Consider the following 16,203-nt stretch of genomic DNA (forward strand, 5'->3'; position numbering starts at 1 on the left):
CATCTAAACTTCCCTTGCTTTCACTCCACGCAGCAATCCCGACAGTGTGCTGCCCAGGAATCTAGCTGTCTGCGCCTCTCCCTAGCTCTCGTCCCTTTTTTCTGACTCCTCTCTCTCCCCATCTTGTCCATCTCTAGCTCTTTCTCTCTCAAACCTACTGGAAACCATGAGATCTAGGTTTCTTACTCAGCATTTTAACTGAACACATTTGTGACTCTGGCAATGCCTTTCTGTGTCTCCGTTTCCTTATCTATAAAATGAGGGGATTTTAGATGTTCTCTATGGCTTCTTCCAGCTCTGACAATCCACGATTCTCTGGTCCTCTCTCTATTCCTTTCATCTCTCCACCTTCCAGCCTTTCATCTCTGTCCAGCTGTCTCTGTCTCTATCTCTCTGCCACTTTTTTTCCTATGTTTCTCCATCTTTTTCTCCTCTGCTTATTCTCTCTCTCTCTCTCTCTCTCTCTCCCCACCCCCTCATGAATACCGTTTGCCATCAGGTTTCACCTGTGAGGCAGTTTTTTTTTTAAATAACATTCCATTCCCACTTGCTGGAAAGTATCCCATCACCTCCCTTTACCCAGCTAATTCCCCCTCATCTTTCAGGTTGCAGATCAGACATCAGCTCCTCTAAGAAGCCTCCACACCCCCCTTATCAGCCCCCATAGTGCCCTGGATTGACCCCATTGTACCTTTTCTCACCACATTGTTGGTACCTCAGCTGCCGTGTGAGCTCACCAGGGGCAAAAATAACGCCTCCTTCATTGCTGTACCCCCAGTGGCTGCCATTTGGGGGGCACATAAGAAGTAGTGGTTGAATGAAAGGGTAAATCACCTCAAACCAAGGGTTTCTGAATCACTGCTCATTAAAGACTCAAGGCACACCCCAGAAATGACATGAGGAAGCCGCAGTGGGAGCCCATTTGAGTCCCAGCCTACCCCATACTACAAGCACGGGGTGAAGGAGACCTCCTCCCCAGACTGTTCTGATGAGATGGGCAGCCAAGAGCAAGGGTCCCTTTCAGACATTTTGGTGGGACGATCCAGAATGGAAATAGGTCCTGGAGGGATTGAGAATAGACTCCAGAGGGAATGGGGAAAGTGAACACCTCCAAGTGGGAGATTCCCTTCTGCCCATCTCTGAGGTTGCTCAGGCACCATTTGGGTGAACTCAAAAGGTAACTGTACCTGTGCAGAAATGGGAGCTCCCTTCAAGGTGTCAGAGCTTCAGGCAACCACCTGACACCAGATATCTTGCAGCCTTTCAGCCTAACTGCTTTCTTCCGGGAGCAGGGCCATGAGGAAAGCAGACAGAGGCTGGGATGATGCTGCTGGAGACACATGGGCCAGCAACAGAGGAGGCAGGGAGGATATGCGCAGTGTTTCAGGCCCCTGAGGGGAGACACCAGGGTGGGTTCCTGTTATCCAGGAAGTGCCTACTTTAAAAAGAGAAAAGAGGGCTTCCCTGGTGGCGCAGTGGTTGGGAGTCCGCCTGCCGATGCAGGGGACGCAGGTTTGTGCCCCGGTCCGGGAGGATCCCACATGCCACGGAGTGGCAGGGCCCGTGAGCCATGGCCGCTGAGCCTGTGCGTCCGGAGCCTGTGCTCCGCAACAGGAGAGGCCACAGCGGTGAGAGGCCCGCGTACAAAAAAGAAGATGACTATCAAAAGAATATTTTCTTTTCTCTCTCTCTTTTTTTTTTTTTTTTTTGCGGTACGCGGGCCTCTCACGGGCCCAGCCACTCCGTGGCATGTGGGATCCTCCCGGACCGGGGCACGAACCCGCGTCCCCTGCATCGGCAGGCGGACTCCCAACCACTGCGCCACCAGGGAAGCCCGATAGTCATCTTCTGATGGACAAACAAGATCTACCCATTTAAGAAACTTTAGCTATAAATATGAATGGAAGACAACGGTTTCTTCCCGGTGCTCCCTAATAAGTTCTCTTTTATTCATACATTACATAGAGGGGGAGGGACAGAGGTGAGAAACACACAGACACGCAAGCCCCTGTACTTGTATGCACGGAGCTCCCATTAAGTTGAGACTCAAGTACAGGGCCAGACTCTAACCCAGAAATCTAGACCTGCTGATCTGAAGCCTCAGCCTTCATAAAGCTTTTTCCCCAAATAATCCTTAATCCAGATGGAGCTGCTGTACTGTCAAAGATCTGCCAAGTGACACCCAATCTTCTTGACATCATGCACATACTGAATGACACATCTCATCAGCAGACTTCCATGAGTTGTCCCCACCGCCCCCCAAGTGCCCCATTCTCAACAGCCCTCATGCCACCGGCAGGCTAGCCCAGGCTTCAGAAAAAGGGAAAGCTTTAAAGCAGAAAGCTAGGAGTGAAAGAAAGAAAAGACCAGCACATACTCTGAAAAAAAAAAGACACTTCTTTGTAAAAATGAGACCCCCTAGACCTGATATGCATCCACACTAGATCATTTGAAAAGCTCAGTACGGATCCACACTGACTTTTCCCGAACCCGGGGAATCATACCTCCCAGCTGGTGAAAAATCCAACCCCTGTACACCTTTGTGCAATAGAAACCTGATATAGGAAAAAATAAGTTAACAACCGTCTTGTATGCCCAAACCATGCCACCACATCACCCTCCACTAAACTGAAAATGCACGTCCTCTCCCACATGCTCTAACCAGCTCCGAGTACAGCACCCAAACATTAGGACAAACCTACGCTCTTACATCACTCCGAGAGCAGAACCAGAAAGCATGTGGTAGTGAACGCCCATGCTAGTTCCATCTGATACACACACAAACTGTCAAGGCATCACACAAACACACCCCACATACACAATAACTGAAACATGCACACATACTCATACACACACATTGCCCTCCCGGGGCGTGCGTGCGTGCGTGTGTGTGTGTGTGTGTGTGTGTGTGTGTGTGTTTTGTTCAGAGACTGATGATGCTTTGGATTACGAGGTTTCCATGGTTACCTTCTGTGGAGGGAACTGGGGTAATTGAACTCTTGGGGTTCACCATTCAACAGATGCAGCTTGCTCACTCCTGCATGTTCACTTGCTAACTGGCTTGCTCTGTCTGCGTTTTATCACCATCAGTGTTTAGTTACAGTTTCAAGTTGAGTACACTGCAAGAGTGGAATCTTCTGAGGGCTCTGACTTTACCTTGGAAGCAGGGTATTGAAAACTCTGACTTCGGTATGTGGATTACCCTGGAAGAGTCTCAGACTAACTAGGGTCTGGGGGCAGCCATGGTCCTATAGACCCACCCTTCCTCCCCTATGCAGAAAGGACAACCACCCCAGAATGAGTGAGAAAAATCATATCTACTAGTTCATAGAAAGCTCTAAGAGAATAAAATCTAAAGACCCGGGCCAGCATAAACCACAGGGGTGGGGACAGGGCTCCAACACCCATGTTTCCTCCCCTTTCCACAGCCTTTCCCAGGAGGCCTCCCTAAATGGTTATCTTACATCAATTTAGAGCAAAGTAATTGCTCAAGATAATGTTAGCATCAGAGATAACCCCATCTATATATATGAGAAACTGCCCAAATTGGCTTGTCAAATAAAATACTTCAACACACATTACATGCCGATGTCTCATTTCCTCTGATGAGTCTAAAAAAACAAACAGAACTGGGAGTCTATTAGAAAGTAATTGCCAGACTCTTCCTCAGACTTTGCTGACCTAAAGGAGCAAAGAAATGAAATAATTTCATTGAATCAATAGAGCCATATGGTTGGGGGCTCAGGTAGGGGATGGGACCAGGGAAACTCTTTGCACTGAGTAGTAAATAGAAGCATGGAGGCCTCAAGCAAGACTCTTAGCTTCCCTCAGCCTCAGCATCTTATGTTTCTATGATTCTGGGTTTCTAGAAGTTCCAAATTGTTTTCCACATATAGGAGTAACCCTTTGGCCTGTTAATTCAACATGTGGTACAGGACAAAAAGGACCAGCTCAAGTGCTAAGGGGGCAGCTGAATGGTAGATTAAGATAGAAATCAGAATTATTTTTTAAAGGTTCATCCTGTTTTCTACTCTTTTATCTCCTCAATCTCTACACTAAATTTTCTCCTCCAACCCAGAATGGGCAATATTTCTATGAACCAGTAAAAGGAAAGAGAAAAATTAGATGTAAATGAACATAGTATGCTTTCAATTTGGATCCAACAATTTACAAAGCACAACATGAAATTGGACACATCTATGGGCAAAAGAACCATGTAGATAGTCAACCAGTTGGAAAAGAAGACCTGGGAGGCAAACAGCAGAGGTGGGAGTATTTCCTCATACAGAAGAGAAGAACAAGAGGCAATCTAATCATTATGGACTTCAACAGGACCCACATTCTCCATCACCCTGTGTTATGGGCTGAATTGTATCCCTTCCCAAAATTCACATATTGAAGTCATAACCTCCAATACCTCAGAATGTGACAGTATTTGGAGATAGGGTCTTTAGAGAGGCGATTCAGGTTAAATGAGGTCATTGGGGTGGGCTCTAATCCAATATGACCAGTGTGTCCTTATAAAAAGAGAGTAGGACACAGACACAGAGGGAAGACCATGTGAAGACAGGGGGAGAAGACAGCCATCTACGATCCAAGGAGAGGGGCCTCAGGAGAAAGGAACCAACCCTGCCAACACCTTGATCTCAGAGTTCCAGCCCCCAGAACTGTGAGAAAATACATTTCTGTTGTTTAAGCCACCCAGTCTATGGTACTTGGTTACGACAGCCTGAGCAGACTAACACAGCCTGAGGCCAAACTGAAGAGGTGCCCTGAAATGAAACAGTGAGGAGTGAGTCCCATGCAGTGGCCCAGAGGGTGGGCTCTGGCGTCAGACCACCTGGGGTTCACTACCTGCTCAGCCACCAGCTAAATAACACGTGAGCTTGGGCCAGTTGTTTAAGCTCTCTGTGCCTCAGTTTCCTTGCCTGCATAATTTGGATAATAACAGTAGCTTTCTTATAGGGCAGTTGTGAGGCTTGAAGGAGATAATGCCTGTCAAGTACTTAGAACAGTGCCTGGAACATAGAAAATGATCAGTAAATATTATTACAAGCCAAGCAATTTTTTTTTTCATTGAAGTTTTTTTTTTTTTCAGCTGGAATTGAGTCAGGGGTCTGGGTTGGTCCTGCCTGCCGATAAAGAAATGGGTAAGATAACTTCCCATGCACCCACCTGGCTCTGAAATTATGCAACTGTCTGAGAACCACCTTGCTCCCTTTCAGAGAAAGCTACAAATTTGAATCCTTCAATCCCACACATATTGATTACTTTAGAAAAGATCAGTAAGCCAGGAGTATCCATCATTTTTCAAAACCTTCACAGTCTGTGAACTGTTTCCCACAGATGCTCTCATTCCTCCCCCATAGCCCCCTGGAGGTTTCTCAGGTTCTCACCTTCCATCCTTGTGACCACATCATCCCTGACAGATCTTTCTTTGAAGGAAGCCCCTCAGGTCTCTTCACTCCAAGGACAACTGATCTGATTTGTTCTCCACTCTGTCCCTGTGGGATGTTTAGAATCAGAGGAGGCAGGACCAGGGATTTAACCTAATGACACCAGAATAACACAAGCAGGAATTCATTTTCATTGATTGGGAACAGATGGCAGCTACAGGATCCTGGAAACAGTAGGTGGTACTCCCAGCGGCCTCTGCCTGAGCCTCATGGACACCCTGATGATGACTCACCAAAGGCCCCCTCGCTTTCCATCACCTAGACCCCAGGCTGCCCAGTCAGTTGTCCACTTTGGGGCCTTTGATTTGGTTGCTCCTGATTCTGCCCTGCAATCTCTTCAGCCTCTGTTGCCCTCAGAAACCCTGGCAGGAAACCCAGAACTACAGTTCTTGAGACTCCGGTAATACGTAGACTTTCATGAGCCATATTTGCCCACGGAGAAGTCCAAGGCCAAAGAAGCAACATTCAGTTCCACATCTCCAGGGAATGCCAAAAATGGCAGTTCGTCCATTCATAGAGACCAGTGGTACCCAAGTTATCCAGGCCCAGCATCCTTGAGCAAAGAGCAAATGTGTTACCAGAGGAAGAGTTTAAAATGTTCTCTTCTCATGCCCAGAGTATGCACTTCCCTAGAGCCCGTCTAAATAGACAACCCACTGCTTCTGCAGTGTGTGCCACTAGGTGGACACTCTTAAAATGTAGTTACATGCAAAGATGACAATTTTGAATCTGTGGCTTTCCACATCCATGGAGGTTGAGAACAGGAGAGAGAGGAAGAAATAACAATAAAGGCATGAAACCTCTGAGCAACGGGAGCTCTCCTCAGTTGTTCGTGTACAAGACAAACACCACCTTGCTTCTCTCACCAGGCTGAGATATCAATGGTATTGGCATATTTTCAAAGAGCTTTTTGGGGAAGGAAGAAAAGGGAAGGGCAAATATTGAGACAGGTGACTCTAGCTTCTCGTCCACTAGAAACTGCGAGTTCCTGAAGCACCCATTAGCTTTTTCTTCCCAGAAAAAAAAAGGAATAACCCGTGGACTTCTTTCCATCACATCTTTACCTCGCTTCTCCCTGTCTCTTCAAGTCTTATAAAGCACCTGTTTGGGCCTCAGTGTCACTTTACTGGCTTTGCTGTGTCCAGCACCTTCCCCCTTGCATCAGCTGGCTCTGTTGTGTTCATTTAATAAAAAGTGAGGAAAGAGACCCATACTCTCACCAGCCCCCAAATTATCCTAATCTATACTTCCCCTGGTCCTGAATCTTTCTAGTCCCCATGGCTTGTTGTATGTAATATTGAGTCAATTTACACAAAGTAAGCCAGCTTCTAAACTGATCAAATGAATTTAATTCTGCAAATAAAATTCCGTTAGGACATTAAATGCAAATATTCCAGATTTCTGCTTCCTTCTCTCCCCATCACTGAGATACAGAGGACTTCATGCCAGAGAGACCTCATCAGCTCAGCAACTCTGACGCCCCCAGGTCTTTCTAAAGATCTGATGACCAAGCCTAGCAACCACATCCTCTCTCTGTCTTCTTTTATTGTGATAAAACATACATAACCTAAAACTTAATCCTTTTCATCATTTTTAAGTCTACAGTTCAGTGGCTTTGAGTACATTCATGTTGTTGGGAAGCCATCACTACTATCCATCTCCAGAACTTTTTATCTTCCCCCAACTGAAACTCTGTACCCATTAAACAATAACTCTGCTTCCCCACTACCCCTGGTTCCTAGTAACCTAGTAACCTGGTTCCTAGTAACTTCCTAGGTTATAGAGGTCATTCTGTATCTATGAATTTAACTACTCTACATGCTTCATATAAGTGGCGTCCTACAATATTTGTCCTTTGTGACTGTTTATTTAACTTAGCACAATGTCCTCAAGCTTCATGCATTTGTAGCTGGTGTCAGACTATCCTTTCTGAAGATTGACTAACATTCCATTGTATGTATATAGCACATTTTGTCTATCCATTTATCTCTTGATGCACATTTGTGTTGTTCCCACCTTTGTCTTGTTATGAAAAATGCTTCTGTGAACATTGGTCTACAAAGTATCGAGTCCCTGCTTTCAATTCTTTTTTTTAATTGAAATATAGTTAATTTACAATGTTGTGTTAGTTTCAGGTGTACAGCAAAGTGATTCAGTTTTATATATAATATATATATTCACATATATATTTTTTCATATTCTTTTCCCTTATAGATTACTCAATATTACAAAATACTGAGTATAGTTCCCTGTGCTATACAGTAGGTCCTTGCTGGTTGCCTATTTTATATATAGTAGCGTGTATATGTTAATCCCACACTCCTAATTTATCCCTCCCACCCTTTCCCCTTTGGTATCCATAAATTTGTTTTCTATATCTGTGCGTCTATTTCTGTTTACTTTCAGTTCTTTTGGACGTCTACCTAGGAGTGAAATTACTGAATCATATGGGAATTCTATGTTTAACTTTTTGAGAACCACCGAACTGTTAACACATTCTCTTTTAAAAAGTCCTCATCTGCAGAACCTTCCCAGGGACATAAATAACACCATGTTTCCAATTCCAAATTGGGCCTGGGGTGCATTGCCTTAATGTCCTCAGTCCTTCACCCTCCTGCACCTATGCCCTCTGCTGTGTAGCTTGATGGCCCCTCCCACAAGAAGGCAGGGAACTCTTCCAGGCCTTTGACGTTGGCTCAGCCATGTGACCTGCTCTGGCCCCTGGGATGCCGCAGACATGGCACATTAGGGCTGTCCCTCTGCCACCAGCATGAAGAGAACATGCCCTGCTTGGCCCGGCGGTCCCAGGAGAAACAGGAGGGGCACGTGACACAGAACCAGCCCGGCCACTGCAACTGGAAGCAAAGCTACCTCAGTTGACCTACTGCTCCTTGAGAAGAAATGATTGTTTTAAGCCTCTAAGTTTGGGGTTGGCTTATGACTGTTATCATGGCAACAGTTGACAGTACAGGGACAGGCCCATTTACTATTTAGCCTGAATCTAGGTGAGAGTGAAATTTCTGCAGAATAAATAAATTGGCATAAAAATCTCATTGGCGGGAATTCCTTGGCAGTCCAGTGGTTAGGGCTCGGTGCTTTCACTGCTGTGGGTCAGGTTTGATTCCTGGTCGGGGAACTAAGATCTCGCAAGCTATGTGTGGCAGCCAAAAAGAAACAAAATCTCATTGGCTCCAGGATTTTTTTAAAATTCACTCAAACCTGAATTAAGAGCTAGGCACCCCTTCTGTCTCTCAGCTCTCTAGGACTGCCTGGGGGCCTTCTTAGTCTGTTGTCTACCTGACCTTATCATCAAGCCTTGTTAGTACCAAACCCAGCCTGTGAAAGAATTTTAGCTTGGCATAAAATGTGCCAAACAGCAAACACTGATTAAGTAACTCTTTGGAAGGTTGTGATTAGTTGGAGCTGTTGCAGTTCAAGAAATCTTCATAAATGGCCAAGAGGGAGGAGGGCTGCTACCTAAGATGTGCCCCACAAGGCAGTCATGAGAGTCATCCGCTGTTTAGAACCTGACCTCAGCTGGGCAGTTTCAGAAACTCAGCTGTTAGTTTCCTTGAAATTAACCAGCACCAGGGGGAAAGTCACATAAACCAATATGTCTAGAGGCTGGAAAACTGGAATGCCGGTTTATTAATTTACACGCAGGAGGCTGTCCTTTCTGGGTCCTGGAGTAATGGACTTAAATTCTGTAGCCAGCATACCTCCTTCTTGCTGTCAGCGTATCTGCAGGACCAAATTAGCCATCAGAGGCTGCTGCTTGGTGAGCACAGAATCATTACAAAGGAAGGAGGACAGTGTTGGTACATTTTAATCCAGGCTATGGAAAATCCTTGTAAGTATTCCCATCCCAAAACAGAGCTCGATTCTAGGAACCACATATTAGCATAGTATAGCCCACCTTAGGGGCTAGTCCTCTAATCAAATCAGTATTATCTTGGTAAAAGTAAAAAAATAGGGCTTCCCTGGTGGTGCGGTGGTTGAGAGTCCGCCTGCCGATGCAGGGGACACGGGTTCATGCCCCGGTCCAGGAAGAGTCCACATGCCGTGGAGCGGCTGGGCCCATGAGCCATGGCCGCTGAGCCTGTGCTTCGCAGCGGGAGAGGCCACAACAGTGAGAGGCCCGCGCACCGCAAAAAAAAAAAAGTAAAAAAATAATAATTGAAGAAATAAAGCATAAGCTCTAAGCATAAAGACCTGAGCCACATCTGGATTTCTAAAGTTAGGACAAATATCACCTTTTTCAAATCCCCTCTAGAACGTCTGGAATCCAAGCCCTCTGCCACACCTGAGGCCAGGCCACTGTCATCTTGCCTGGGCAACTGTACCCCGGTCTCCCTGCTGCCACTTTGTGCCCTCCACTCCATTCTAGAACCACACTGCACCCCCAGAGTGATTGTTCTAAATCACAGCCCAGGTCACACCCTTGCTTAAAATCCTCCAAGGTATGAATGGATAAAGAAAATGTGGTATGTACATACAATGGAATATTATTCAGCCTTAAAAAGAACAGAAATAAAGCATAAAGCATTATACAGAAGTATCATATTATTATTGTTGTTGTTATTGTTATTATTATATGTTTATAATAATAAGTGTGAGCAGTGCCATGTAGGTAGAAGTATACTGAACTTTCAGTGAAGACTCAGATTCTCATCACGGTTTTGTCAATCAAATTACTACATGACATTGGGAAACTAACTATGGCACCCTGGACCTTGATTTTCTCATGAGTAATGAGAGTGAGTTGAACTAAGTGAGCATCAAAGACAGAATGACTTGAGTGTGTGGGCTGTATGGACAATAAGTGTTGGGATTTCAGAGGAGGGAGAAATCAGTGAGCTTTATTCACAAGATGGTCAGAAGAAAAAGTACATGGAGTAAAACACAGCCAGTAGCACTCCTGGCAAAACAATGTAAAGAATATATCCTGTTGGGTCAGGAAGCAAATTTTGGACACAGAATGTCCAAAAAACACCTGTGACTAAAATAACAATAATGTAACTATAGTTGCTGAGTTAGAGGTACCCAACTCGAAAAATCCTTGGGTCACAGAGCCTTTGGGGTAAAAAAAAAAAAAAGCCAAGTTGACATTTAGGGTCAATATTGTATGCTTACTTTATTGATGTTAAATTTTAATTTCAATTAAAGTGTCAGGATCATGCCCCAGGATTTAACTTGGTTAAATCCCTAAGCTGTTGAAATAGCCATGTTTACTTTCTCAATAATTCTCATCTTGGCTTTAAGCCCTTCAACCTAAGTTGAAATCTTCAGATACTCAGGTCCATTATTTACTTTTTTCTTTTAAAGCTTCACTCCTAATATCCAGCACTGCAGACACTGCATACTTGGGAGCCTTGAACTGGTAAAACTGCCCTGGCCTTTCTGGTGTGCCCTCAGCATGATTTTAAGACTACCTACTGTGAAATTTACAGACATTATTTTCTGCTGCAAACCCAGAGCTCTGAGCTGTCAAAATTCATCCCTGGTTTCAAGTTCAACTCAACTCTACTTTGACAGCATGTCTTGTGCTAGCGCTGCTGGGTAGATAAATTGTGTTAGAAATAGGACTCAGACCCTCAGAATGATTACAGACTGGTAGAAAAGAGGGACACGTACATATGAAATTATTAGAAGACAACACAGGGGACAATATAGTTCACAGACTCTCCATTCCTCAAGAGATTTTAAAAGAATGCCATTAGTGACACCTAGAAAAGGCTTTACGAACAAAGTCGGAATTGAAAGACACCATAATATAGCACGAATGTTATACAAAAAGCAGAAGATATGTGTTGGACTCAGGGATTGCATTTCTCAGGATTCAAGAAATGGAACTCCATCCCTGATCCCCCTTCTCTGTGCTTTTGTGGACACAATATTCCTCTGATGAAGATGAGGTGGTCATCTCACTGTCAGGCTGAGGGACATCCTCTAACATGGGAGATTTAAAGAGATGTTGCTCATGTCGGCTATACACCTGCAGGCTCAGAGGTGGGAGGTGGGACACCTGACCCTGTCCTGATTCCATCTAACTCCGTGGCATGCAAAGGAACAAAAGGGGCAGGAAATACTCCTTCAGGGACACGCTTGTTAAACAGAGAGCCTCAACCAGAGCCTCAACCCAGACAAGGCCAGCTTTGCCATAGATGGAGTTGAGAAATCACTGATGAAAGACACTTACAACCAAAAATAATCCCCACTGGGCCTGCCCCAGGCTGGATTCCCCCATGAATTTCACATTTCCAGGGCCTTTTCAAGTACTAAAAGAAGTTCTGCTTCTGGTATGGAGGAGTAATCACTAACCAAACCGAATAACAGCTCTAAACTCTGGAGAAAAGTGCAACAAAATCTACCTGGATGGCTAGTGGGAAGCAGCCGCATAGCACAGGGATATCAGCTCGGTGCTTTGTGACCACCTGGAGGGGTGGGATAGGGAGGGTGGGAGGGAGGGAGACACAAGGGGGAGGAGATATGGGAACATGTGTATATGTGTAGCTGATTCGCTTTGTTGTAAAGCAGAAACTAACACACCATTGTAAAGCAATTATACCCCAATAAAGATGTTAAAAAAAAAAAAAAAACTACCTGGAAATTCTGAAGACAGAGCAAAGGCAGGCCTATTTTGAGGGGAGTAAAACTTGGAGCAAGTGACCAGTATGGAATGAGCTCCCTGCTTACTGTGGCTCTGCCCTGGGAGAGACCACGGTTACAGCAATGCTGGTGTGGGTGGCTTAAATTCTCGTGGAAAGCCCCCCATCTTTCTGACCACAGGAACCGTGCAAAGGAGCCAGGACAACCAGGGCTGCCAGAAAGTAAGGCAGGAGCTCTAGAAAGGAGAGAGCAAGCAAAGGAGAATCTCAAATTCTATATATAAGCCCAGCCTAAGTCTCTGGCTGACAAAAGCTGATTATAGGTATGGCTTAAGGAACTGAAGATCTGCGCCACCACCCAGCACAGGCATGACAACTGGCCATCTGAGTCTAGATCAAGTTAATCGTCTGCTAAAAACAAAACACTGCCACTCCTTGGAGGAATATAACAGAATGCAGAGTCTCTACAATATAACATTCACAATGTCCAGGGTACAATCCAAATTTATTCAACAAGAGAAGACTCAGGAAAATGTGACCCATTCTCAAAGAAAAAGATAGTCAACATATGCCAACCTGAGATGATCCAAACGTTAGAATTCACAGACCAGGACTTTAAAGCAACTAGTATAACCATATTCACTAAGGTAAAGGAAAACTCACTTGCAATTAATCAAAAAGTAGGAAATATCTATAATAGACGTGATTGTTTATAGAGAAAGTCCTCGGGAAACTACAAAATACCTCCTAGAACTGATAAATGAATTATAGCAAGGTTGTAGGATACAAAATTGATATACAGAAATTCTACTTTTATACACTAGGAGCAAGCAATTTGAAAATGAATTTTTTAAAAACATTAAGTGTATATTTATTGATAAATCTAGACCAAATTATAGTTACAAAGGACAGTATGTAAGAATATGTAAGGCGATACGAAGTCTGACAATTCTCATGCACTAAAACCATTATAAAACAGAGGGAGGCTGGAAAGAATATGTGAAAAGTAAAACAAGCTCACTGAATGCCTTACGGGAATTAACTGGGAGTAAAAGGATGTTACTTCAGAATAGCTTTAGTGGAGGGAAGGGGAGGGGAAAGAAGAGATTATTAGATGATTTCAGTGTTGAGCCAATAGAGAAAGAAACCAAGAGACAAAAATTCCAAATCCAGCATTTTACAAATGAGGAAACACCTGCTAAAGCCCTGGGATGTATACCTTAAGACAATAAACTAGCTTCTTCCTTCACACACACACACACACACACACACACACACACACACAAGAAGACAAGCATTATCTCTTCCTCTATTTAATACTGTCTTGAAACTGATGCAATTAGAGAAAGCATCTAGAGGAATAAGAATTGGAATGAAAGAGGAAAAACTCTATATGCATGTGATATAATTTTGAAAATTGAAAAGAAACGATGGGAAAACTACTACACATAATAAGAAAATTTAGTAAAGTACCAGGTACTAAAATTATCATATAGAAAGAAACCCGGTTAGAAGTCTAATGGGAGAGAAAAAGCCCATTTCAGTGTAACAGAAGAAGATAATATACCTAGGCACAAACCTAAAAGAAATGTCCAAAATCTATATGAGGAAAACTATAAAATAATCAGAAAGAAACAAAGTAGACTTGAACAAATGAGATGACTCAGCATCCTAAAGATGTCAGTTTTTTATAAGATAATTTTAAGTGTAATGCAATCTCAATAAAAATACCATCAGATAATTTTTTTTACCTTGAGTCAGACAAGTTGATTATAAAATTCATTTGGAAGAATAAACAAGGGAGAATCACCAGGAAAAATATTAAAATGAAAAGCAATGCCTATGTGGGTGGAAAGGGGCTAGTCATGTCAGAATTCAACCCTACTCTAAACCTCTAGAATAAAATATTTTGATATTGTTACATGAACAGAAAATACATATCTGAAAAATGACCCAGATATAAACATTTTATTTATTACATGAACATTAAGTATATGATAATGAAAGCATTTCAAAGTGGAGAAAACATGGTATAAAATTACTGTATAACCACATAGGAAAAGATAAAATCAGATATATTGCTCGTACTCTATATTCCAGAATAAATTCCAAATGGATCTGAGATTTAAATATAAAATTAAGTCATGTGGGTACTCGAAAAAAATATTTGTAAATTCCTCTACAGTCTTGGAGGAGGAAAAACCTTTCTAACTGTGACTTAAAACCCAGAATCAAGAAACATATTGATAAATTTTATGACATAAGAAATTTTTTTAAAACATTTGCATGGCAAAAAAAATTATTCTAAGTAAAGAACAAAGGCAAATGACTAAGTAGGAAAAATTATTTTCAACTTATTCATAAACAAAGGCTTAATGCCCTTAATATCTAGAGACCTTTTAAAAGCAGAGAAGAGGCCAACAACACTTTTAAAAATATAATATGTAATAAAGATATGAACTGAGAGTTCACAGGAAAAAATGCAAATGGCTCCTAACCACATGAAAAAATGTTTACCCTCACTCATAATAAGAGCAAAGCAAATTAAAACTACACAGATACTACTCAGCCATAAAAAAAGAATGAAATTTTGTCATTTGCAACAACATGGATGGACTTGAAGGGTATTATGCTAAGTGAAATAAGTCAGAGAAAGACAGATGCTGTATGTTATCATTTATAGGTGGAATCTTAAAAAATAAAACAAACTAGTGAGTATAACAAAAAAGAAATAGACTCATGGATATAGAAAACAAACTAGTGGTTACCAGTGGGGAAAGGGGAGTGGGGAGGGGCAATTTAGGGGTAGGGGATTAAGAGGTACAAACTACTATGTAGAAAATAAATATGGTACAAGGACAATATTGTACAGCACAGGGAATAGAGCCAATATTTTACAATAACCACAAATGGAGTATAATCTTTAAAAATTGTGAATCACTGTTGTATACCTGAAACATATATAATATTGTAAATCAACTATACTTCATTTAAAAAAATAAATAAAAATAAAAGTTTTTAACTACACTAAGATACCATCTCCCACCAGTCGGGTTGATAAAAATGTCGTGTGACATCATATTCTCTTGAAAATCTGGTGGGAAGGCAAGACAATAAAACCCCTATGGTTAAGAATTTGACAACATCTAGCAAAATTTCCAGAAATCGCGGAAGATGTCAAAGACTACAAGAGCCACGTCAAATGGATATAGAAGCCAACTTGAAGAGGCTCCTACTAGCCAAAGATGGGACAATCCAACTACCGGTAAGAACAATTACAATCAATTGAAACACATTAAATAAGTTTACATCCACAATTCATTATGATACTTAAAAAAATAAACCTTTATTGATCACACTTGTAAATCAATTCATTCTTTGGAAAATGGGTAATAAAAGAAAAGAGTCAAGCATTTATTCTGCTTTTTCTATACAAACTGATGAAGGGAAGTTGATGAGGGAAAGTCTCTATACATTAAAGAGTTAAGGATATTAACTCTTTGTTTACGAATAACTTGCAAATATTTTTTCTACTTTGTCATTTTATCTTATGGTAATTTTTTGCCATGCAAAAGTTTTTAAAATTTTTTATGTAATAAAATTGATCAATTTTTTTATTGCTTCTGGGTTTTAAATCATTGTTAGAAAGGTTTTCCCTACTCCAAAAAAGACAGAGGAATTCACCCATTTAAAACAAATACTTGTATGGTTCAATTTTTTATATTTAAATCTCTGATCTGTTTAGAATTTCTTCTGGAGTACAAGTGTCTACTGCTCTTGGAGCGCCTTTCAATCCATTTACCATTTAAATTGCCCATCCTGGGGCTTTCCTGGTGGCGCAGTGGTTAAGAACCTAGCTGCCAATGCAGGGCACATGGATTCGAGCCCTGGTCCGGGAAGATTCCACATGCCGTGGAGCAACTAAGCCCGTGTGCCACAACAACTGAGCCTGCGCTCTAGAGCCCATGAGCCACAACTACTGAGCCCACATGCCACAACTACTGAAGCTCTCACACCTAGAGCCCGTACTCTGCAACAAGAGAAGCCACCGCAATAAGAAGCCTGCACACCGCAACAAAGAGTAGCCCCCACTGGCCGCAACTAGAGAAAGCCCACATGAAGCAACGAAGACCCAAAAC

The 16,203-nt window shown here is 42.5% G+C and overlaps 1 protein-coding gene across 1 annotated transcript in view; it reads right to left on the minus strand.

Annotated features, from left to right (window-relative positions):
* Positions 1–16,203, minus strand: part of CACNA1E (calcium voltage-gated channel subunit alpha1 E) — a 645,631-nt gene that overhangs the window by 468,887 nt on the left and 160,541 nt on the right. The window lies entirely within an intron of this gene.

The sequence above is a fragment of the Delphinapterus leucas genome, chromosome 1, assembly GCF_059928025.1.
Source record: "Delphinapterus leucas isolate spDelLeu-1000000601 "Yukka" chromosome 1, BTC_Dleu_Yukka2, whole genome shotgun sequence".
In the NCBI taxonomy this organism is placed as follows: domain Eukaryota; kingdom Metazoa; phylum Chordata; class Mammalia; order Artiodactyla; family Monodontidae; genus Delphinapterus; species Delphinapterus leucas.